The sequence below is a fragment of the Chionomys nivalis genome, chromosome 2 (genome assembly GCF_950005125.1).
Source record: "Chionomys nivalis chromosome 2, mChiNiv1.1, whole genome shotgun sequence".
Lineage (NCBI taxonomy): Eukaryota > Metazoa > Chordata > Mammalia > Rodentia > Cricetidae > Chionomys > Chionomys nivalis.
Window position 1 is genome coordinate 30428465 of NC_080087.1, and position 25002 is coordinate 30453466.

A 25002-nucleotide genomic window follows, 5' to 3' on the forward strand; every position below is an offset into this window, starting at 1 on the left:
CTCATTTAGTTCCAGCTGCCCTCTATCTCTCTATGTAGCCAAGAATGACCTTGAACTAATCCTTTGGCCCTAGCCTCCTGCCCGCTGGGATTGTAGTATTGAGCCACCATGCCCAATTTAAGATTTCTTTTTCAGATTAAGAATTATCCCTTCCTGCCTCCCAGCTAAAAAGAGCAAGGCTAAGTGCTGAGTTATTTTAAATGGTAGTGTTGTACAATTGCGTTCTGTCAAGACTTGTCGTGTGAATAGCCTAGGAAGTTTCTGGGTTTTAAGGTTTCCTGTCAGCCAGATGTAACCATCTGAGTCTTCCTGTCCTGGCTCCCAGCAGGCCACCTGAACCCGGCTGGGTCAGGAAAGCTGGAAATGGCACAGTTGAACTCATAGTGTCCAGGGTAACTGGAGGCAAGCCTTGCTGTGTCTGCTTGGCAGCCCTCCAACTCTTGGCCTCTTGCTCCCCTTGGATAGCCGGCTTCTCACTTCCCCTTAGAACAGTCCTCATCTGATATCTTGGTTTATTTTGGTTCTAGTTTTCAGATTCCTCTCCTGGGACTGTGCAGACAACCTCAACTTGTATCAGCACTGAAGTCCTTATGGGTTTTGTCTGCAACCTCAGAAACTGACCTGGGGCCCTGTAGCTGAAACTTTCATTTCTCCTTGCTAAAGAGAGCACCCCAGTAACCACCAGGTGTCTGTCTACCTGCCCAGGCCTGAAGGCTTGCTGTTTTAGATTCCTCGTCTCTGGGGCCAACACCTATTTGTTGCACTCCAACATCCAGGCACTTCTTTTTTTTTTTTTTTTTTTGGTTTTTCGAGACAGGGTTTCTCTGTAGTTTTGGAGCCTATCCTGGAACTCCCTCTGTAGACCAGGCTGGCCTCGAACTCACAGAGATCTGCCTGCCTCTGCCTCCCGAGTGCTGGGATTAAAGGCGTGCGCCACCACAGCCCGGCATCCAGGCAGTTCTATATCTTGTAGGGTCTATATCTGTCTATATCTGTTCCTGCTCTCTAAACGCATTTCCTGGCCACTGCTGGTCAATCACGTTTCTCTTCACTCTCCCTCCTGCTCCCGCTTTTCCTCACATGGTTAGCACCCGACCTGCTTCTTCATGCCTTCCTTAGCCTTTTGTCTTTCACATGGATAGGACAATAATCCTTGCTTTCTGCGAGGATCCAATCAATGAGTCCACATAAAGAGCTTAGATCACTGTGTGATACACGAGAGTTTAACACTTCCTAGATACCTCTCTGAGGTCGGAGAGTGTCACTGGTCAGTTTACACTCGGGTGACCCTTGATTCCCACTACAGAGACACAAACACAGGTACAGCCAGGGGAGCATTTAGTTTGGAGTCTCTTCACCAGCTGTGTACACTGGCTTCCCTTACCGTAGCGTTTGCTATCCGTGTGTCTGTTATAGCTTCCCATTTGTTACCGTTTATTGTCACAGACAACCTGACTGGATTTAGCGTCACCCGGAAGATCTAAGTCCAGGTGTGGCTATGAGGGTGTTTCCAGAGGCATTTGACTGAAGAGAAAAGAGCCATCCTGAATATGGGTGAGACCAACGTATGGAGTTTGAGATGGACTAAAAAGGAAAGGATAACTAACAAATCAAAGCTAGCTCAGAGGCAGCGCTCATCTTCCTCAGCTTCCTTGCCATGGATGCAACAGATCAGATACTTCTCCCCTGCTGCCGCGTCTTCGCCACCAGAGTGGACTGCATCTTCTCAGACTGCAAATTTTCATGTTATGTTATCACAGTCCTAAGAAAAACCAGCCGCTGCACTGCCACGAACAAGTCTAGTCAGTAAGTCTTATTTGAAGCAACACCAAGGCATCCGAGCCTCCTTACTTTCTAGATCTAGCCAGATCTAGACCTAGCCAGAGACGGATTGCTTCTATTTTACCTGTGTGAGCCAAGTGACTGGAAGGGGATAGTTTCTCCCCAAAACTTGCACAATCGGCACTTACAAGTTGACTGTCCACATGCACAAAGGCTTGCTTTGGGATCCATCTCCCTCAGTCTCGTGTTTAGGCTTAATTTGAGGTGGAAGGAGGCTGGGAGCACACGGGGAAGTACTATCTGGGGAAAAGATAGATCCTAGCTACAAGTTGGGCTAGGAATCCTTCCTGTGTGGGCCTCTAAACTGTAGTCAATTTCCTAAATGTATTTATTGCAAAATCAACTTGTTTTTATGTCTATTAACTTTCACACTGAATCAAGGGCTTTGGAAGATGGTTGACTGGTAAAGCAACTTAAGTGGCTATGAAGGCAACAGTGATCTAGAAAGTCAAAATGGTATAATCAAACATCCCGTTCATTAAAAATACACAAAACTGTGCCTTATGTTTACACAAGGTTAGTGCGGGGGTCCAGTCATTTTTCAACACCGAACCTGTTGAGAATGAAGTAGGCAGTTTAACAGGCACACCGAGTCCGGGCAGGGTATGTTGTATTGAAATGACATTCTTGCGGGCTTAGTTTTATTGTGAACTTATTAGCTCTTTCAAATGTGCGCTCAGAGTTCATGTGTGTGCGTAACAAGAACAAAATGCTTATCCTGCTGAAAATGAGAAGCCACTCCAGCCCACTTAGAAGCCACACCATGCAGGCGACAAAAGTTGGAAATGACAAAGAAATGTAGGAAATGGAAACAGTGCTGTCTAACCGCAACCTTATTGTGCCATGGATGAGGTCGCCTAAGAGGCAGCGGCACATCCTGGGATCTGAAGAGACAGTCTGTGTGTGTCATGGAAACCAGAGGAAAGGGTGAGGCAGCCGGTTATGCCTCATTCTTTTCTGCTACCCTTACGTCCACAGGAAGGAACGGCCAGCACTGTCATCTTTCAGGACAAAGGGTACAGATGTAGCAAGATATGCGCCATAAAGATCTATCCTAAGTCATCGTCAGGCATGCCGGCGGCCTGATGACATCCCTGTCTGGTTATTTTTGCGGACCTCGGCATCTCCTGGTGCAGTTCCCTCTGCTCTACATCTCCTTTTGTTCCCCAAGGAAACAGAGCAGAGGACGATCCTTACCTTCCTCCAGACAGGATCCCAAGAGTTTGATGAGATTAGCATCCTTCCCTCCAGAGACCCAATGGGGTTGTCTCAAGGCCTCTCTGGGACATAGTTTCCGGTTTTGTTCTAAACTTCAAGGCAATACAACAAAGGAAACGGGCCCGGCAATGCACACTGCTACTGGGTTTGCCTTTCCATCTCTTCAGCTAGTGCACACTCACTTGCTGTGGTGGGAGTTTACTACACCATGGACTTGCAAGTCTCTTGTCCAATCCAGTGTCATAACAGCTCCTATGCCCTCAGCGCGCTGACGTCAGCACTTGTGAAAAAGCTGTTGGTGTCCTACTCATATCTGTAATTATAGCAGCAAGCTTTTTCAAATCTGATTTTCCCATCTATTTAATGACATTTTTGTTTGTTTGCTTTTGCTAAAGATCAAGGAGGCACTAAGTAAATGGTAAGTTAAAGATTTTGAAGGCTTTGAAGGTAAAGGCGCTTGCCTCCAAGCTTGGCAACCTGAATTTGATCTTCAGCATTCACGTGATTAAGGGGAGAAAGCTGTCCTGGGACCTCCTTACTCCTGCCATGGCACAGGTGCCTCCTACCCTCCAATAAACAAACACATTCGTTAGTTTGAAGATCTGGTTTTTCTTTAATATGCATCACTTTAGAGTTTTAGGTGAACCGCCAAAGAGTTATTTTTTGATACTTGTTTTCATGCAACTATGACCCAAATAGCTGAAAGAAACATTTTCAAGGGAGAAAGATTTATTTGAGCTCAGAGTTTCAGGGAAAGCCATTCTATGATAAGAGGTGTTGTTGGGCCAAATGACTTAGCTGAGATATTATTGGGTCAATGGCCCCATCCGTATATGGTGGCAGGAGCTGAGATGCTGTTGGGCCAGTGGCCTCATCTGTCTATGGTGGTAGGAGCAGAGATGATGTTTGGTCAGTGGCCCCATCCATCTATGGTAGTAGGAACTGAGGTGTTGTTGGACCATTAGCTTCATCTGTCTATAGTAGTGGGAACTGAGATGCTGTTGGATCAGTGGGCCCATTCATCTATGGAAGGAGGAGCTGAGATGCTGTTGGGTCAGTCAGTGGCACCATCCGTCTATGGCAGTAGGAACTGAAATGCTGGGTCAGTGGCCCCATCCGTCTATGGCAGTAGGAGCTGAGATGCTGTTCGGTCAGTAGCCCCATCCATCTATGGTGGTAGGAGCTAAGACTCTACCCTTTAAAAACCCATCCCTACCAACCTACGTTCACCAGTTAGGTTCCACTTCTTGAAGATCCCAGAATCTCCCAAAATAACACCATCAACTAGGGAATATGGGCTTAAAACATGAAAAAGACCAGTGTTGAGTACACTTTAGATACAAACAACAACAGATAGAATACCTAAGGCAGCAGCATCCGTGCATTTTGTTATCTGATTCCCTGATGAGTGGTTTTCAGGTTTCTTTCCATTTTCACTCTTTTGAGAACTTAATACATAAATCTTTGCTTGTCATTGGAGTTAAATATAAAAGATTTTCTAAAAGAAGTAAAAAAGAAAAGCAAAAAAAAAAAAATACTTGGCAAACTTATTTGGGCCACCCAACAATTTATTTCTAGTCCTTTGAAGTCATTGTTTTGACCCAAGTGGTGTTTTTTTTCCATCAATAGTCTAAAAATTAGCTGTGTTGACTAAACTCATTTGTATCTGAAGTGAAATAGGGCTTACTTTCTGATTCTACTTTTTTCTTTTCTTTTTGAAAAAAAAAATCACAGAAATCAAATGTAACTTTTAGGAGATTAAAAAAAAATCTTGCTCTTCCAATAGCACTGGAAATTTGTTCTCTAACATGATCAAAAAGGCATTTTGATGGTTTTTTACCAGGAAAGTATTTTCTCTGTCAATACCAGCTCTGGCTACCTGGAGCCCAGGATGGACACAAGAGCTCAGTATAATTTATTATTCCACTCAGGGCTTTAGTCTGCATGCTAGTCTATTGTCATGGTCTCTCCTGTGTTCATGAAAGAGCTAGGAGAGTCCTTTATGGGCCCATCACATCTCACACAGTCTCTTAGGATCCTAGACCCTGGTACAGCAGGCAGCAATGATCTTGACACTATTATTTGGTCTTTTTTTTGTTGTTACTTACAACAGTACAAATATAATAAAATTTCAAAGACTCACCTCACCGCAAATGCCTCACCCCACAGAGATCACAGGTAGGTTCAACAATAATAGAAACAATAAACATTGATAGTGTTTTTAAATGGTTTTATTCTATTATTTGCTAACTTTTAGACTTATTGATGGAAAAAAACACCACTTGGGTCAAAACAATGACTTCAAAGCACTAGAAATAAATTGTTGGGTGGCCCAAAGAAGTTTGCCAAGTAATTTTCTTTTCTTTTCTTTTTTTACTTCTTTTAGAAAATCTTTTATATCTAACTCCAACCCTGCTTGCCCTTATCAATCTTATTTCTATTATAAAAGATGTTTTTTTTGTGCTTCTGTTTACACTGGGTTTAATCGCCCCACCCCCACCCTGTTGATTTTTCTAGGGTCACTGAATTTTGTTCCTTTCTGCTCTGAAGTGCCTAGGTTCTGTGTCAGCTGTGAAACAAAATTGTTTTTAAAATATAAACTGCTTCTCTGAGAGGGGCTTTCCAGACGACTCGGATGGTATGCTGAGGGGTACAAGTTGACAGGGAACCCCCTGAACTTCTATTCTCGAAATAGCAGTCAATTTCCAGGAAGCATTGAGTACAGACCCAGCGGAGGGCTGTACTCACCTTTGTCCTCTGAAGACACATCAAGCCAGAGGCTTGGGGACATCCACAGAAGGTGGCCTGGGATGCAAATTGCAAAAAAAAAAAAAAAAAAAACGTGAGCAGGTAGCAAAGAGAAAGGGACAGTGAGGAACCCCTGTCAGGTTCTTATTATCAAAGGGTTTCAGTGGACACTTTGATAATAAGAGAAAGAATGAAAATTGATATAAACCACGCTCGTTTCATTCCAAGAATCGCTCCCAGCCAATGTAGTTCTCGTAATGCTGGAACAATCACGAGAAAGCCTTTTATAATCTCATCATTTCAACCACAATTGCTATGGACATGCCAGAGATATTTGGTTTTTATTCTTTTAATTTGAAGATACCAAAGGTTTTATAAAACACCACCAATTTAAAACCATTATTTTCAGGGAATGGGGAGAGCAAACTACAATACATGGATGCATCAATTTTTGCACAAATAAATTTGAGAAAGAGTCAAGTGTAGAAAGTGAGTATTTTAGGCTTGAGGGATAAAGATTATTTTGCTGTTTTTGGAGTATTCTCTGGGTTTCACTTTTTTTTTTTTTATTATTATAAGATCTCATGCAGCCCAGACTGGCCTTGAACTTGCTATTTAGTTCAGACTGACCTCGAACTCCGGATTCATCATCTCTTTATCTCCCAAGTGCTGGAATTGCAGGTGCACCACCATTCCCCATTGAAGGAATAGTTCCAGAAGCCTTACCAGGGGGAGGAGACTTCAGAGAAAAGAAGAAGAAAAGAAACCATTTGGTCAATATATACAATAAACATGGGATTGTACATTCTCACAAGAGCACACAGATTTCTTGAACAGTCAGCTTTGGCCAAATTCATTTGAACATAAATGGGTCCTGCGCCTTGTAGTATAGAGAAATAAATGAAAGACTGGTAAACTTACTGAAAAGGCCCCCCAGGGAAAAGGGGATCCAAGTTCAGGCCCATCATGGCCTGATTTGTGAGGTGACAGGGACCGTCGTAAAGGTTTCTGGGACTTTAATGATCTCTTTGGCAAAGTCAGCAGTCGGGACAGGGCCCTGGTTGCCCAGATCATTGAGTGCTTGGAGCTCAGAGCTGTATTGCTATGAATTGTTCACTGATTGGTAGTGGGGTAGGATGTGGTCATGTTTCACACTTCGGCAGGAACTCCAGGGCCTGAGCAGAAAGGGGAATGACTTGTGAGGTCGGAGTTGTCGTCCACCACTTAGCAGCAGGGCTCACATCCCGGAATAATAGCTCCCCAGGTGAAGTGATCAAAATAGAAAGTGTTAGCCACTTTCTATTACAGTGAAAAAAGTAGCTTAAAAGAAGGAATAATTTGTTTCGGCTCACTGCTTCCAATGTTTCAGTTTTCAGACCCCTGACTCCATTGATTTTTGGCCCGGGTTAAGGCAGAAACATCATGGTGGGAGAAAGATACTCACGCCATGTCAATTGGCAGACAGGAAGAGAAGGTCCAGGGATAAAATAAAAGACGCCCTTGAAAGGCCTGCCCCCAGTGATTGCTTCCCCTCGCTAGGCATCACCTCCTACAGTCCCCAATGAAATTAGATCTTTCCTGATCCAGTCAAGTCTCAGAAGCACCTCCATCTTAAACACACGAGGCAAAGGCCTGTGAACTGAAGTATTTGGAAGAAACGAGCCCAATCAAATCATACCACAGGCTCCATGTTCAATTATTAACAAGAAATGAAGATCAAAACCCCCAGAGACCCCAAAGACCTCCGAGATGTTGAAAATCCTGAAGCCCCTCATATGCATAGCTACAGGGCACTGACACATGGCGCAGTGGTAAAGCTTCATGGTCAGTTTGGCGGGACTCATAATTTCCTAGAAGACAGACTCCTAGACACATCTTTGAGGGTGTTTCCAGAGAAGCTTAGCTGTGGAGAGAAGACTCATCCTGAGTGTCAATGGTACCATCTCATGAATAAGAGAAGCACAGGAAGGATGGAACTAGAAAAAAAAAAAAAAAAAACCAAACAAACATCCTGAGTGAGGTAACCCAGACCCGGAAAGATGAACATGGTATGTACTCACTCATAAGTGCATACTCGCTGTAAAGCAAAAGATGACGAGCCTATAGTCTACAACACTAAAGAAGCTAAGTAACAAGGTGAACACTAACAGAAACATATATAAATTCCCCTGAGAAGGGGAATTAGACAAGATCTCTTGGAAAATTGGGAGCATGGGGGTGGAAGGAGAAGGGAGGGTGGAAGGGGAGGAGGAGGCAACAAAAGAAGGGGGCAGGGGAACTTGAGGGAATGGGATGGTCGAGATGCAAGAAGGACAGAGATGGAAAACAAAGAAAGAGAGATCTTGATTGAGGGAGCCATTATGGGGCTAGCAAGAAACCTGGCACTAGAGAAATTCCCAGGAATCTACAAGGTTGACCCCAGCTAAGACCCTAAGCATTAGAGGAGAAGGTGCCCAAACTGGCCTTGCCCTGTTGTCAGATTGATGACTATCTTAAATGTCACCATAGAACCTTCATCCAGAGAAGCACGATTAATAAAAACTCAGGATCAGAAATTGGTGTTCAATCTGAAGTCCAAAAACCAAAAACAGCCAGCCACTGGCTGTTATCTTGACCTCAGTCTGAAATGGCGATCCTGCCTCCTGGAATCTCAGGAGACTGCATCTGCGAGCTGTCTTGCTCCATCTTATATTTCTCTCTGGGGCTGGGATTAAAGGCATGCACCACTCGATTTCTATGGCAACTAGGGTGGCTACTGGGATTAAAGTTGTGTGTCATTGTGGCTACTGGGATTAAAGGTATGTGTTACCATAATCTGGTCTGTAAGGCTGACCAGTGGGACTGTTTACTCTCAGATCTTCAGGCAGTCTTTATTTATTAAAATACAATTGAAATGCCACTACAGTCCAGCAACTGATGGAAACTGAGTCAGCGACCAATAGCAGAGCACTGTGCTGAGCTCCCAAAATCCAGTCGAAGAGTGGGAGGAGTGAGAATATGAGCAAAGAGGACAAGACCATGGTGGGGACACCCCCTGAAACAGCTTACCTGAGCTAATGGGAGCTCACCAACTCCAGCTGGACAGGGAAAGAACCAGCATAGGATCCTTTAAATGTGGGTGACAGTTATGTGTCTGGGGCAGACTGTAGGGCCACTGGCAGTAGCACCAGGATTTATCCCTACTGCTTGTACTGGCTTTTTGGAACCTATTCTCTTTAGGTGAATACCTTGCTCAACCTAGATACAGTAGGGAAGGCCTTGGTCCTTTCTCAAAGCAATGTGCCTTATCCTCACTGAGGAGTGGATGGGGGTGAGGTGGGGCAGAAAATGGAAAGAATGGGAGGAGGGGAGAGAGTGGGAACTGGGATTGCTATGTAAAATGAAAAGAGATCATTTGTTTTCTTTTTTAAAATAAAATAAAATAGGAAGAGGAGCCCAGGCTCTCAAGAAAGGCAGCTGAGCACCAGCATTCCTCTCTCTCTGCTTCCAGGTCACCCCTATGGAGGGAGCTGTAGCTGCTCCTACCTCTATGAATTCTGCTATGTCGTCCCAGCTGATGGACTGTGCCAACCACATGATAAACCAAATTTTTTTTCCCTTAATTTGATTACTGTCAAGTATTTGGTCACAGCAATGAGAAAGTTAAAATCCCAAATGGTAACAGGCCAAGTGGGCATTTGGCCTCGGCCATGTGGTCTTAGCCTCTTGTCTACTCCCGTGTTCATGGTGTGTTGGAGCCCAGGGGAACGACAGAGCAGATGAGAAGGAGCGTTTCCAGATTGAAATGGGAAGTGGCGTGGCAAGTCAGAAAAGGAAACAAACACTTGCTGTAAATGCAAATGAAGCAAATCTTCAAATGATGAAAAGCAGTCTGAAAAATGAAAATCTGCTATACAGCAAATTAGACAAAGCCTGGGGCCGTGCTTCGAACAGCCCTGGGGCTGGTGCATGCATCCCAGTGGTAGACACTTGTCTCCCGTGTGCCAGGCACTGGGTTTCCTCCCCAGCACGTACAGAGCAAGTCACACCAAATTACCAGTTACACCAAAGTATACCAAAACTGCAGGTTTTTTTCCTCACAAGTGAATGAACTCAGATACAGTCTTTCAGAATGTAATATACTGGGTGATCCCGAAGAACACATCTTTGTGCTCATGCCTGCTCAGCTCTATCCTGGGAGACCGGGTCTATCTTGCTAACTGTGGGAAAGAGAGGGCTGCAATCCAGCAAGCCTAGCAGGAACTTCTGTCCTCATTCTGCAGCAGTGTTCTTCAAACTGTAAGTCATAAACCATCTGCTGGTCACAGATCAGTTCCTATGTGCTGACTAACCTTTTAGTTTTCTTACGATTAATTTTTATTTTTATTTGTATGCATGTGTGTGTCACACCTCTGTAGGGGGCAGGGTGGGAGGCAAAGGCTAGAAGAGGGTGCCAGATTCCCTAGAGCTGAGTCACCCAGTGTTTTTGCTGGGAATTGAACTTGGGTCCTCAGGAAAAGGAGCAAGTACTCTGAACCTTGGTGTCATCCCTCCAGCCCTGTGATGGATCCATTCCTCACACCGTGACGTCATGTGCTGAGGTCAGGTTGCATCTCTTTTAGTTTCCTGAAGCTTTTCTGTTTGGTGTGTGTGTGTGTAGGGGGAGTGAGTGTGTTGGGTTTGAGATGTGGGCTATCTTCCTCACTGAAATATGAGGAATATGTCGTGTTATGACTTGACTATGTCCCCCATCCCAAAAGTCTTCTGACCCCTGGTGTTGGTGAACTGATCTTGTTTAGAAATGGGGTCGTCAAAGACCAGGTCTGAACAGATGTACTAGGCAACCGTTAAAACACGACACTTCAAATTTGCTTGTGTGTTATTTGTTCTGGAAGAAACACTATTTAAATACATAGGCATGTACCCATCTAATCAAAGCATGTAGGAAAACAGCTCATTGATGGTGCCTCAAATATTCCCCTATGACCCCTCCATGTTATAAGTCACACTTGCTCATGTCTGTTTAACATCTTTTCTGCTGGCTTCAGAATAGCCATCTTTCAACACTTCACACTGGATCCCAGTCTCAAAACTTACTCAAGATAAATTACTAAACATTTTTGCTAATATATTGTGTATTTTAACTCTCTTTGTCTCTGTCTCTATCTCTGTCTCTGTCTCTCTCTGTCTCTGTCTCTCTCGTGTGTGTGTGTGTGTTGATTAATTTGACACTGTCAACTTGAAACAGTCAAGATCACCCGAAAAGAGACTCTCAGGTGACAACTAGTTAAGCTCAGGCTGGCCTGTGGGCATGTCTGTTAGGGACTGTCTTGATTGTTAATGGACACAGGAGGGCTCTTTCCACTGTGAGTGGCATGATCTATAGGCAAGTGGTCTGTAGCTAAGCCCGATCCTCGGAGTGAGCTACCAGGTGGAATTCTTCTGTTGTTTCTACTCTACTCTTTTGGCCTTGAGTGGGTTTCGTAGCCAATGACAATGCTGTGTGGGGTTGCAAGCAGTCCTGTCTTCGGGTTTTTGCTTTTCACTCCTACCCTGACTTTCTTCAATGACGAATTATGACCTGGAAATAGAAGATGAAATAAACCCATTTCTCCGTGAGCTGCTTTTAGTCAGAATATTTATCACAACAGAAGGGAAACCAGGGCAGTATAAAAGTGCATTACCTTTTCATTGCATGAGTTTCTATCACCTTTTTGGAAAAATGTAACACTAATGTTTTTAGACCCATGCTCCAGTCACAGTTATTTGCCTGCTTTAGATCCTAGATCTCACTTTACTACCCAAGTTGGCCTCCCTAGTTACTGACTCTACAGGTAAAGTACTTCTGTGCTTGACCTCTCAGTCACATTTATTCTGTAAGCCCTGGGATTGTCATTACATAGTATGGTTGCTATTCTGTGCATTTTGCACAGTACATAGATTTTCAGGACTGTTACGTTATATGACAGCAGAACTGTACTTCATATTATTCCAAAGCTGTGACACTAAATGGGTTCATTGAGCAGGTGACTGTCAGCATACTTAAGGTCAAAGTTCAGATCCAACAACACTCTTACCTTAGCAGAGCACAGGAGGAGAATGCCAAGGAGCTGTCTGGTGCGACAGGAGGAATCTCAAGCCAAGGGAAGAAAGCATGTTAAGAGAGACTTAAGCAGTAATAAGCCAGTGGTCCAGAGAGGACCAGAGAGCAGCGAGCCTCAGAGAATTAGCCACGGAGTGCAGTAGTATGAGTATCTTGAGTGTAGGCTGGTAGTGTAGCAATATGGATACAATTTTTAAATGCCTCACTGTTTAGATTTCTAACACTGAATTCAAATTCTAAGGATCATTGCCAGGGTTGTCAGAACAATTCACTTAGCATAGGACTTCAACCAAAGACTAATTAATCAAGGACTGATATTAGTATTTTGTCACAGTTTATAACATGATATCTTACAATAAAGTTTGATCTTGAATTCGGGGTGACATTGAGAAGATATATATGCAGGAGATAAACACAAATAACCAGCTAGCAGTGAAGGAAACAGAGAGTTTGGAGGAGTCAGGGTGACCAGGCAGAGAAAGACTGAGAGTGTAACCAAAGACGAATAACTGGAATGGTATCCGCTTACTTTCCTTACACACCTGGCCCCTGCATGGTGCCCTGTGGAGCCCCATTTGCCTGATCCTGATAGTCAAGTTCAAGGATGCACTCTTCCTCCAGTTTACTGGTGAGAGGACGGATACTACAGGCAGCCCGTTATGTAGCTGAAGGTCACCAGCAGGTAGGACAGCCGGAGACCGACTGGACAGGCTTGTCTCAAGAGGCCTTGCTTAGAGACACAGAGGAGAAGAGCTGTGTGAAGCCAGGAATCAGCTGGAAACCCTCTGCCATGTAAACCCTCCTTCCCGTGGTGCAATCAGAAGAATTGCAGGGAAGCAACAAAGCTGAGAGAAGTCCCTGTACATTCTTATCCTTGACCTCTCGCCTTCAGAAGTTAGGTAAGTGTGGAAGAGGGTTTGAGGGAGGTTAAGGAAGAAGCTAAGGCAGTGAACAACTAAATAACATTTATTAAGAGGCAGTTGTGCTTGTGAGAGGAGATTACAGTCTGTCATAATTTACTATCAGTGACCCATGAGTCTTTTCTCCGATGTACCACCATGCTTCAGCCTCTTGTGCATTTAAGTGAACAAGCAGATGAACAGGCATCTGGATTTCCAGAACTTCACCATCTGACTGAGCCTCCATCTAACCTGCTTACCCAAGGATAGCTGCTGCCGGGCAGGGTGTAGTCCGAGGGACCGACCAAATTACTGTCCATGGAGATTATCTAGAAGAGATTTATTGTGTTGCTAGGTATCACATTAGCTAATAAACACACTGACAAAGAGACTTATTCTTTTTACACACTCTTCACTAGTAAAGGCTAGTTACTGCACTGAGGTAGAAGCCCAGGGAAGATTAACTTTGATTGCCTGAAACAAGACAAAACTTAGGTCTTCCTATAACCTCAGTGGGCCTTGGAAGGAAGGCCTAGCCAAGAAGAGTATTAGCATCCTACAGCTGTCTTAACACACTCCTCCTAAGCAGGAACCCTAAAACAACTGCAGCTTATTTTCTCATAGTTGTAGAGGCCAAAGTCTGAGGTGTGGGCGTTGGCAGGGTTAGTTGTTTTTGGGCTTCGAGAGGGAGACTACAGTCCACCCATCTGCTATGACCAATGTCTGTTTTCCTTGGCTCATTGTTACTTGTTACTCTAGTCTCTTTCCTCATCTTTATAGGATGTTTTTATTGTGTCTGTCTGTCTCTCTTTCATTTTCTTATAAGGACACTAGTTTTATTCCATTAAATGCGTACTCTATTTCAGCATGACTTCATCTTAATTAATTGTATCTGCAGTAGACATATTTCTGAAATACTGTGAAAACCCCAGGTTCTAGAAAGGGTATGAGTCTGTGGAGAGACGCTATCCACACAGTACATGATGGAAGCCCGAGTCCTTTGTGTGTCGTGGTTTGGGAGTAGAGAGCTGCAAGACAGAGCCTGGAGGGAACAGCTGGAAAGAGAGGAAGACATAGCTATAGCAGGGAACAGATATACAATCCAACAGGGAAACTGAGGGAAGTTTGAAGAGAGAACTGTTTAAAATAAATCAAAGGAAGAAACAAAGGGGTGGACAAGCACCCCAGTCTAACAAAGGCAGGACTCCATCTTCAAAACCTTCCTCTTCTCTGAGATGGACCTGCCAACATCTCCCATTGGCCTGTGTCTTGCTGCTTCTCCAGACTGAGGCCAGCCTTCTCTGACAGGGTGATGTGGGCCACCTCTACGGTGCTGCTGGCATTTGGATACACCCAACCTGGAGTTGGTGGGATACACCAGCACTGAAGAATAAGGGGTGAATGCCAGTTGGTTTTCACATCACATTTCCAGCCTATAGGCTGGTCTCTCAAGGTTTCCTGAAGATTCCACAGAGGATTCTGAGGAATTAGCAACAGTTGGCGATAACAGTGGTCAACTCAATAATTCCTCCTCATTTTGCGTCAAACCTCATTCATGCTTCAGGCCTCTGATTCCTGTTTTCTGACATAGTTTAGAAGTAAGACTGGAGTATGCAAGAGTTTGTCTCTGGCCGACTCTTTAACAAGATGCATGGACTGTGGGTTACTTGGGGGAGGCAGAGGCAGGAAGAGGTAGGGGTAGAGAGGAAGACTGAGCTTCTTCCTCTGTGAAAGAAGCGGTCACTGCTAACCTTCAATACAACAGGCACAAAGAGCAGAAATACAAGGCCCAAAGCCAGTCCGCCCCCCACCAATAGTTTCTGTCCTTTGCATGACCTTGTGTATCCCAAATCCCAGAGGTCAAAGAAGGGTTAGCCTGATATAATTAAAGATCCATCTTCTGGTCACAAAGCAGGTGGGAAGGATAGAGAGAACTGGGCATAAGCAGAAATCTCAACACACCACATCCTCACACATCTCCATTTTTCCTAGTAACCCTGGAAACCAAATGACCAATCTGGGTAATGTTCACCCAGCCATCATTTCAAAAAGGAAAATGCTTCTAGACCGAGCCTACCCTTCCCGATGTACAGGAACACTGGGCTGCCATTCAGATTCTCAGCCTTATCTCCTGAGTTGATGCTGCTGAGTGTGATGGTCTTAGCAAGCTTGGTCATCATCTACGCTAGACAGCTTAGTGTATTAGCAGAAACGTAAATTTGAATTCAGGGCATCTCCGGCTCAGATATCACCTCAGCCAGTTATAAGTGATCTGCCCTTGAGCACACTGCCCCTGGTCCTTCAAGCCCCAGCTTCTCATTTGGTTAAATGGAATTAAAATACCAACCTTTCAGGCCAAAGTCTTTGCAACATTTCAAGGACTAACATAATACAAATGCTAGCTGTTTTCAGCTACCGCTTTAGTTAGATACTCATTTTTACACACACATACATAGTTGTTATTAATAAATGAAAGAGAAGTGTCAGTAACTGTCTCAGCAGTCTAGAAATTCCCTTGGATTTTTAAAATTCCTTTAAGCATGAGAGTGCTTCCCTCACAGCTGGAAACCACACATTTTATCGCCCTCCCATTTTTCCTTATTAGCCAAGCATCCCCGAGTGAGATACAAGGAGCCAATAGGATGAGTGTTCACCAGCTGCTTTCACACTTTGATGCTTTTAAATCAAAATCGTTGTCAGTGAAGCAATTGACACTCAGACTTTAAGCAATGCTGACAGCTGATGGTGATGACTCACTGTGCGTTTCTGGGTCCTTGGAGGCTTTTACTGAACTCCTGAGCTCAGTGAGCTGTGTCCAAGCTCCCTGACCAAAAGACCTCTGCTTTGAACCTGGCACAAGGGGATTTCTTGTATGTCTGTCCTCAGCTGTGTTAAACTCTGGGAGATGCTCTGACTCACTATGTGTTAATAAAAGGGTGACCGTTGCTGGGAAGCAGTCTCCCTCCGGCATTCATGGGTCTGTGGCCTCCAGAATTAGAACCTGTTTAGTTCCCCTCTTATCCTTTGAGAAGTAATCACGCAATGTTATTGGAGTAATGGTACCTTGTAAAGGAAATGTTTCTACCCTGACCTAGAAGATTTGCCCCTTTACTTTACTGTTTTGCAAACCTGGGTATTGGCCCCAGGGTCTTAAACATGCTGGCCAAGCACCCCATCACTGAGCTACATCCCCAGAGAGGAGTTCCCTTATTTTATATCTCTTTATCAAAAGACTTTCGATGTGAGTAAAGTTGACAAGGAAAAGAAACTTTAAGGAAAGGGAAAACTCAGACAGAAGTTTCTGGTCCTTACTTTTGGAAAAGAAACCAATGCTGCTACAGCACACTGGACACTCAGAAGGTACTAGTATGAAAAGAGTGTCTTTGCATTCTCTCTGGATTAGGTAGTTGCTGAACCCTATGATTAATTGGATGAATATTTTGTGGTTATTGTTCTGTTTACACAAATGATTGCCAACTGAAAGTCTCACCCAGAAGAGCTAGCCAGGGGGCATTGTAATGGATATGTACTAATCTTAAGACAGGGGTTAGAAATGTGAGCTGGCAGTCCCTAGCAGGACTTAGGTATTCCAACTGAGCCTTAAGCCACAGGAGAAAATGGAAAATACCCACAGAAGACACTTGTTCCTCTGAGCCTGTATTTTTCATCTAGTTTCCATGGACAGAGAAGCAAAGTGCTAAGAGGTGCGTTTTCAACCAGAGAGATGGGAAAGGTGCTTATGAGAAGGGCATTAGTTGAAAAAAGAAACCAGAAAAGGCCTACGGATAATTTGAGATGGGGGTGCTTAAAGTACAGCTGCCTTTAGGACTTGTGTGCCATACTGATTAATCTACAATTGATCAAATTTGCATATATGTATTGAGTTATATTGAGCTCACCCTATTTAGAAATACATAAACACGTGTATGAATGTCTAAATCCAGTTGGTATACATACTACTTCATATGCTTTTAATTTTTTTTTGTGTGTTAATGCCAAATCTGTTGTTGGTGCCTTTCCAGAATGTGATAATGAAGTTATTAACTGTGGTCACTCTGTCACACAACAGACCTAGAGAGCTTTCTCTTTCTAACTCCCTGAATCCTTGTGTCCGGTGACCACCATCTCCCTGTTGTAAACATTTAACTGGAGTTTTGAATCTCAAGTCCTCTGGGAATAGAGACTTGACTGTTCTCCTGTCTCACTACACCATGCTGCGGCAAGTATAACCTGTCTCAGAATTGTTGATGCCTCCTTGGGGCATAAGAAAACACCTTCCTAAAATGGGAAAAGAGGCAGGTCTATGGGTGAGCTCGGCCTCCCAGGAGGTGGTGCGATGGAGAATGGACCATTGATTGCATCACGGTGCTTCTTAAACTTTTTACCCTAGGTGCCTCTTCTGCGTCACCCTAGCATTGGCCCTGAGCTCCCGAGCTTTTCTGAGAGCTCTAAGACCGAGGGAAGATAGCAGTTCAGACATCTCAATACACTGGCAGAGAGAGCTTAGCTGATGAGGCTCTTGGTTTATAAACATGATGACCCAAGTGTGACCCCCAGAACTCATGTGGGCAATAACAACCTTGGGCATGTCACATCCTTATTATCCCCATGGAGATGGAGACAGTAGCACACCAAGAAGAGAGTTGTACTAGCTACTTTTATAATTTATTTGACAAAATGACTGACAAAAGCCACTTAAGGAAGGAAGGAAGGGTTTACTTTGTCTCATAGATTGAGAGAATAGTCCATCGTGACAGAGAAGCCATGGTTGCAAGAACTGGTCACATTGCATCTGCAAAAACAGAGAAAATCCAAAACCTCAGCCCATGGAATAGGGCCAGCCATGTTTATGGTGGATCTTCCCACTTCAGTTAACCTAACCAGAAAACTCACAGATATGAACAGTGACTTATTTCCATGGTAACTTTAAATCCTATCAAGATTCACCATCACACCAGTCTAGCACATGTGACCAGTTGTAAGCCAATGAGAGTCTCCGTCTCAAAAAATAACATGGACAGCTTCTAAGCAGCAGGCGTGGCGGTTGCCCTCTGGCCTCTTCATACATGTGCCCCACACCCAATGCCCAAGAGCAACGGAGCAGCTTCAGCACAGAGACAGTGCTTTCGACACGCTTCAGCCTCAACTGTGCAGAGCAACAGTTTACTCTGTGACTGAAATACTTCTAGAATACCAGAGGCACTGGGACTGACTCCACCTTCCACTGTCAGCCTGGTGGATGTCCAGCCGGCTCTAGCCACTGAGGATATGTCTAGAGCTGTCTCCTAAAATCGTGTGTCCAGAGGTTTGCAAGACCAAGCTAGACCTTTTGTCAGGCATACTCTTGCCCATTCTCTCAAGTTCTGTCCTAAGTAATCTTGGGGTCTGAGAATCCGCTTCCCTGTTCTGCTTGGCAGTTTAGTAATGGCTCTTGACTTTCATCTAATCAGAAGGCAGATTTGGTACTCAACCAGACTGTGCCTCTCCCATCCCAGCCATCACATTGTTCTCAGAAGACTTCTGTCACCTATGTCCAGACGTTATCATTTTGGCACATTTAGACTTGGGTTTTCTTGTGCCCAGGCATCAGTTCTCTCTCCATTCCCCAGAGTGTTCACTTATGGCATCTTCTGCCCACAATGCACGGTTAACAAGGCTCTCTCGCACTAATTACGAGCTCTCTGAGTCTAGCGACGGTATTCTCAACCCCTTGGCTCTTCCTAGCATTCCTAGCATTCTGAGTCCAGTGTCTGGATCTTAGCGAGAGTTTTTCACAGGATGTATGGGTGAATAACTGAATCGACAGCCACCAAAGTGGGAATTTGCAGGGGTGTTTGTTTCTCTTGAAGCAGGAAAGTCTGAATGGTGCTCAGCCCCCTGTTTTGCTAGCCAGAGTTGTAGTAGGTACTCAGTATGCTAACGGAGGCATGGCCAGTGTGAAGCTGAATCCAAAGAAGAGACAGCACCATGAGTCAGGCATAGACCTTATTTTCAAAACAAGGGCAACATCAGAGTTAATGCAATCCACTGGGCAGTCACAAAAGTACAAAATGAAGAAACAATCCTTACGCAGGAGGCTGTTGCTTTAAGAGTTAAGTAAAATGTGGGCAAGCTATTTATCCTGAATAGGAGCCGTGGGCCTTTATATTCTGCATTTTTCGTCCAACATTCATGACTCAGCATAGTAATCCATGGGTTGATTGAGGGCCTACTATGATGCAGGAAGGCTCCTCAATACGTGACTCAAATCTCCATCTGCTTAGCTGTTTTTCAATGAACCAAACAGTGGTCTTGGCTTCATCTTTGTTAGAGAAAACAAGTAGAAGAGGCCAAGTGATGGTTAAGACCCTTCTGATTTCTCCAGAAATAGTTCATTTCAAACCATTGAGTAGTTTGGGAAAGCACATAATTACAGAGAGTGTGCTTCACTCCCCAAAGCTCAGGCCGAGGATGGTACAGCATGACTCTCATCCTCCCAGCACTCCTGAAGTGGGAACTGGAGGATTGGAAATACAAGGTCGTCATCTTTTGCAGGGTGATTTTGAGGCCAGCCTGAGAGACTTCTCCGCCTGGAGATGGCAGGGGAGTGATGGCTGTGTCATAAATCAATGGAAACTGAACTTGCCCGTCTTTTCTGTCCTCATTGATGTCAATAGGTTGCACTTTAGCCACCAAAGCAATGACCCAAATTAGCATTGCCTTCCGTGGAGCTCACAATAAAAATGCAATACCCTCTGCTTCACAAAGTGCATAAGCTATGCATAGGAATATTATTATGCTCTAACTCCACTGTTAAGTTTGTGTGAAAATACAACAGTTGCTACCAAAATCTGTTTAAAATGTAACCCCCCACACACAAGTTTTCTAAGCCTGCTCAACATTGAGGAAGATGTTCTGCTGTGGGATGATGCTTTGTAAAGATTGCATTGGTTTAATAAAATACTGATTGGCCAGTAGCCAGGCAGGAAGTATAGGCTTGGTGACCAGACTAGGAGAATTCTGGAAAGAGGAAAGACTCAGTCTGCAGTCACCAGCCAGATACAGTGGAAGCAAAATGAGAATGCCTCACTGAGTAAGGTATTAAGTCACATGGATAAACATAGATAAGAATTAATTTAATTAATTAAAAAGTAATAAAGATTAATTTAAGTTGTAAGAGCTAGTTAATAATAAGCCTGAGCTCATAGGCCAACCAGTTTATAATTAATATAAGCCTCTGTGTGTTTTATTGGGACTGAACAGCTACAAGACCTGGCAGGACAGAAACTACTGTTTACAATGTTCAGGTGTGACTCTTCCCTGTCTCTGTGCCCAAATAGGTTTTGAATTAAAAACAAAGCAATAGAACACTGTGGTGCATCCTGGGAACTCAGCACTGTGGGCCTGAATTAGGGTTCAAGGCCAGCCCGGGTAATACAGTAAGACTCAAAAAAAGAAAAGAGAATTGAATCAACAAATGAGCATAAATGAAATTCTTCTTCTTGCATTTCTCTTTTTTCAGAGCGTTGGACCTTTCTAAACCATCAGACGGTTAGATGTTATACTCTTCAGATTCTTGAAAATACTAAACTGTTTATGTTTCACTTTCTCAGAAAAAAAATTAATTGGAAAGAACAGAGGTTGAGGAAAAGGGAAAAATATGCTTTCAGAAAACTCAATTGCACACTGAGAGGGAAGAGCAGGTGTTTTTCGGAGTTGGGGGGGTTTGGGTTGTTAATCAGAAAGACAGCAAGGGGCTTTCTTCATATGTTTATGGGAATTTTTTTTTCCATGTAAGGTTCAGATTCATGGCCAGTTAGTTTGTTTCTGGTTTGCTGTGTAAGGTGAGGAGGGTATGAGGGTTAGGCACATTCCATACATTGTTAGCAGAGGAGGAGAGGGACTGGGTGGGTAGCAGCATCTATGGATTGATTGGAGGTGTGAAAGGTTATGTCTTTTGTCCCTATAAATGTCCCTATTGTTTTAGTCTCCCTTCAGAGGGTTCTTCCTTCTTAGTTTTAAGAGCGCACCTCACTGCTTCATAGCTGACTAGAGTCATCATTAGTGAGTAGATTCTCTATCTGGAATGGATTAGAAATCATAGGCAATCTGGGTGGTGGCAGTGCACGCCTTTAATCCCAGCACTCAATAGGCAGAGGCAGGTTGATCTCTGTGAGCTTGAGGCCAGGTTGGTCACAGAGTAAGTTCCAGGACAGGCTCCAATGCTACAGAGAAACCTTGTCTCAAAAAACCAAAAACCAAACCAAACCAAACAACCAACCAAACAAACAAAAAACCATGGGCAAACATGAGATTAAAACTGAAGAATCTAGAAAACACAAATTTTATAAATATGTTAAACAAACAGGCACCAAGAGTCAAGATTAGGTAACAGCATCTTTTTATTCCCACAATGTGGTAAAAGGGAAGCAAGACTAGGCAGTGTCTGGCATCATCCTTCATAGGTTCCCTTTTGGTTAAATACGTGTAGCCACTTTGTTTCTTGCTATCATCTTTAGGATTAACTTCTACTGGTCTTGGGGTATCCACAAGAGTATGGACCCCTCTCTGCTTTCTAAGAGTTAAGCATATATTAAAATTGCATAATAATTCCCTAAAAGGAGGGCTGGGGATATAAGATTGTAGAAGAGCTAGAGAAACTGAGCTCTTTTTTTTTTTTTTAAAGTCATGTAACTTCTGACATAATACTTAGATTCTCCTTTCAGATGCAGTTTATCTCCTTTTGCATTGTTTTGCTATTTATTCCATTCTTCATTTACATTTTCCTGTGGGGTGTAGAAGACCATGCTTAGCCAAGCCTTTCCTCCTGAAATTACCTGGCACCAGTGAGAAGGAAACATGGAACATGCACAAACCCGCTTAGGAGTTTATTAGAGGGGGTGCGGACAGGCCTGGGGATCGGTGTGCAAACAGAGAGAAAGATGGCATCTAGCCTAGCGCATGTGCACAGGGGGTTGGCGTGACTACGTCCTATGCTGATGACGCAGATGACAGGCTCACGCATGCCCGCAAGGGTTTAGCGTGAATGGAACCACGTGTGCACACACGTGGGTCACACGGAGCCCTTTAACATTCAGGCAATTGCCTGAGGGCCCGTCTGAACATGCATGGTTCTAGAACCGGAAGTGCAGCCTTATCTGTGGCTGAATACACTCCCCCCAAATCCACTTTCCCCTTTTACTGTTACGGCCGCTCAAGTCTCCACAGAGGCCGATTTTGAGAAGCCAGCAGGAAAGCCATTGTTCTTCTGCTGTGTCTTCTGTCCATTGTATTCTCTGCTTGGCCAGGCCAGAGTCTTGCTGACCACGCGGTTTCCCTTGAAAGCATCGGGGACATTTTCCTCTTTAATGACAGCCGCCCTCGTTTACTGAATGTAAACCCTGTCTATGCGGCCTCTCTAATCAGAGATAGGTGACCTATCAGAGTTATTTTTGGTATTGGAACATTTCCCCAGCATGGGCAACTGCCTGGGTTCAATACCCAGTGCTGAAAAAAGAAAAGAAAAGGAAAAGGGATAAAGTGGAATAGAAATCTAGTTAAGATCACTTGTCTATTATTTGGCTGAATTTAAATCTTTTATTTGCTGTCATTTTTCCCCCTACTTTTGTATACAAGGTCTCACTATGCAGTCCTTAGGGTGGGGTGGAGCAGGAACTCTGTAAGTGGATAATGTTGACCTTGGACTTGTGGGCAGTTCTCCTGCCCCAGCCTGCTGAGTTCTGGAATTACAGACATACACTACCACTCTTGGCTGGTACAAGTGTACGTAAGCGTCATTGCTGCTAAGATTCTAGAATGTCCTTTTATACTAACTTTTCCTTAGATCCAGTCAACACTGATAGTCAATTATTGCATACCTAAACTTCAGCTAGAAATGGCTTGAGACAACAGTGTCTAACGATTGTCTTCTTAGAAGCAGCAATGTAATGAAAGAACAGAACAGACTCCATTTTGAGAAAGAACTCCATTTTAGACAGGAACTAACTGTGAGGGTGGTGAATGCAGTCCAGCAAAGTCATAAACATTCCCAAGAAACTGTGCTTGCCCTGGTCAAAGTGACCCACCAGGGTGTCCAAACAGCATCTGTTTACATCTGTTTCCTTCAAAAGTCCTTGTAGGCACTTTTTTGAAATTCCCCTATACTCCAACCAACAAATTTAGAAGTTGTATACTTTTACCCAGTCCTGAAATTTCAAGGCTGTACCACCCCGTCTTGTGGTTTTTCCATTTAAAATCCCTCCACCCTGAAGCCTTGGGGCCATTCTCCCCCACCAGGATCACATCTGAGTTAGCTAACTTGTAATCAATAAACCCCAAAGTGTTTGCATAGGAGATCGGCTCTGTGGTGGTCTTGTTTGGGGATCTTGTGATGCAGGTATAACAGTAAAAAGGGAGGAGAGGCAAATCCCAGATAGTTAGACTGAGGGGGAAAAAATCTTTATATTGAAGTCTTAAAGATACTCATATAATCACACACAAATATATGCAAAAAAAAACCCCAAGACTATCCAATAATCATAGACACAAGGTGTTGCTAGACTATTAGAGAAAATGGCACAATTACACACAATTGTAATTTCATGAATATAGACTAAAAGACAATTACACACACAGCAATTTCATGAATATAGACTAAAAGAAGCCAGAGGAACAGATACTATGGCTGTATCAAACCATGGCGGACACTTTGCTTGTCCTTGGCTGTTCAAGTAAAATAATGTTCCATTTGTTCCTTACGAATCTCATAACTGTGATCCCTTCTAGCTGTTTTTCTGGGGTAGATTTGCTTTCTAATTTATAAATATGGTGGCCCAATTGGAGATAAACTCATCTGACCCTCTTCAGCCTTGACAATTATTCTAGCCTTTTCACCTACCCGTTAACAAAAAGCCAAGACTAACACTATTACCTCCTGCCAGACGACAGCGTGAGAGTAGTTAAAGTTTTACCAGGCTTTTCTGAAAGCTTGTCAAAGTTTCCTTTACAGTGTAGGCCTGACATTGTAAAGGACAGGCACAGTCTAGCATGACTCCTTTTCCCAATAGGTACCTCGCTGGGTTGGAAACTCCTTTAGTTGGGTCTGACCTTATTCCAGAGTGGTGGCATATCACAGGAGAGTTAATGCCCATCTTTCAAGTTTCCTGCTTAGTAAAAACTTTTGTTTTAAACAATGTGCAGTATTGTCAATATACTACAAGCACTTGGGTGGTTGAGGCAGGGGTATTGCCAGTCATCTGGGGCCAGCCTGGGTTATATAACAAACAAGACAACATGTTTAAACAAGTAGAAACTCAAAGGGTGATTATTTACACTAGTTTTAAAAGAGAGTGTTATCAAAATCCAATACATATACACAGTAGGAATAACTAATGAAGTGCTAGAAAAGAAGAAAGAGGTGTGATGTGGAGAAGGGTCACTGAGATCATATTCCACATGTGAACTGCAATGATGTGTCTGAGAATAATGGCCTACTTCGGAAAAAAAAAAGTGACTTGGAATGTCAGAGAAAGAGACTGAGAAGTTATTTTCTTCAAAGGAAGTATAGAAGGTGTAAATGTAGTTAAATCTTTTTTTTTAAAAAAAGGTATGAAATAGAGACAGAACAATGTGAAAGCAAAGAGAAACGAAGAGAAGGGAAAGAGTTCACCACAGGAAGGGACACAAACCATTTTCAGTTGGTATGGGACTTGAACCCCTCACCTGGCAGGGGACAGGAAGTCCATGAGGGTTTCACTTCTTAGGTGCTGTGTTAGGTGTTTGGTATTCAAGAACACGTGATGGAGTTGAGAATGAAGATCAGTTAGTACATGGTTTGCCTTGCATTCAGGAAGCTCTGGGTTTGATATCCAGCATCATGCAGACCAGGTGTGGTGGTACATTCTGTACTCCTCAGTGGGTGGGGGCAGGAGAACCAGGAGTTCAAGGTCATGCTTAGTTACACAGTAAGTTAGAGCTCAGCCATGATTATGTGAGACCTTGTCTCTAAATAAACAAATGAATGGATGGATAAGTAAGAAATAAGAGCTCCTGATGGCCGTGCAATGATGTATATACGGGTGATGTCTCTCTGATTGACACGCTATGCTATTCATCTTTGTCTGCATCTCACTACCCGTAATTACTGTCCAAGGAATTGTGCAATTGATCTGGGATTTGGCATTACAAGGAAACTGAATTTATGTTAAAAATTCTCCCTGAAATCCCAGAAAGTCC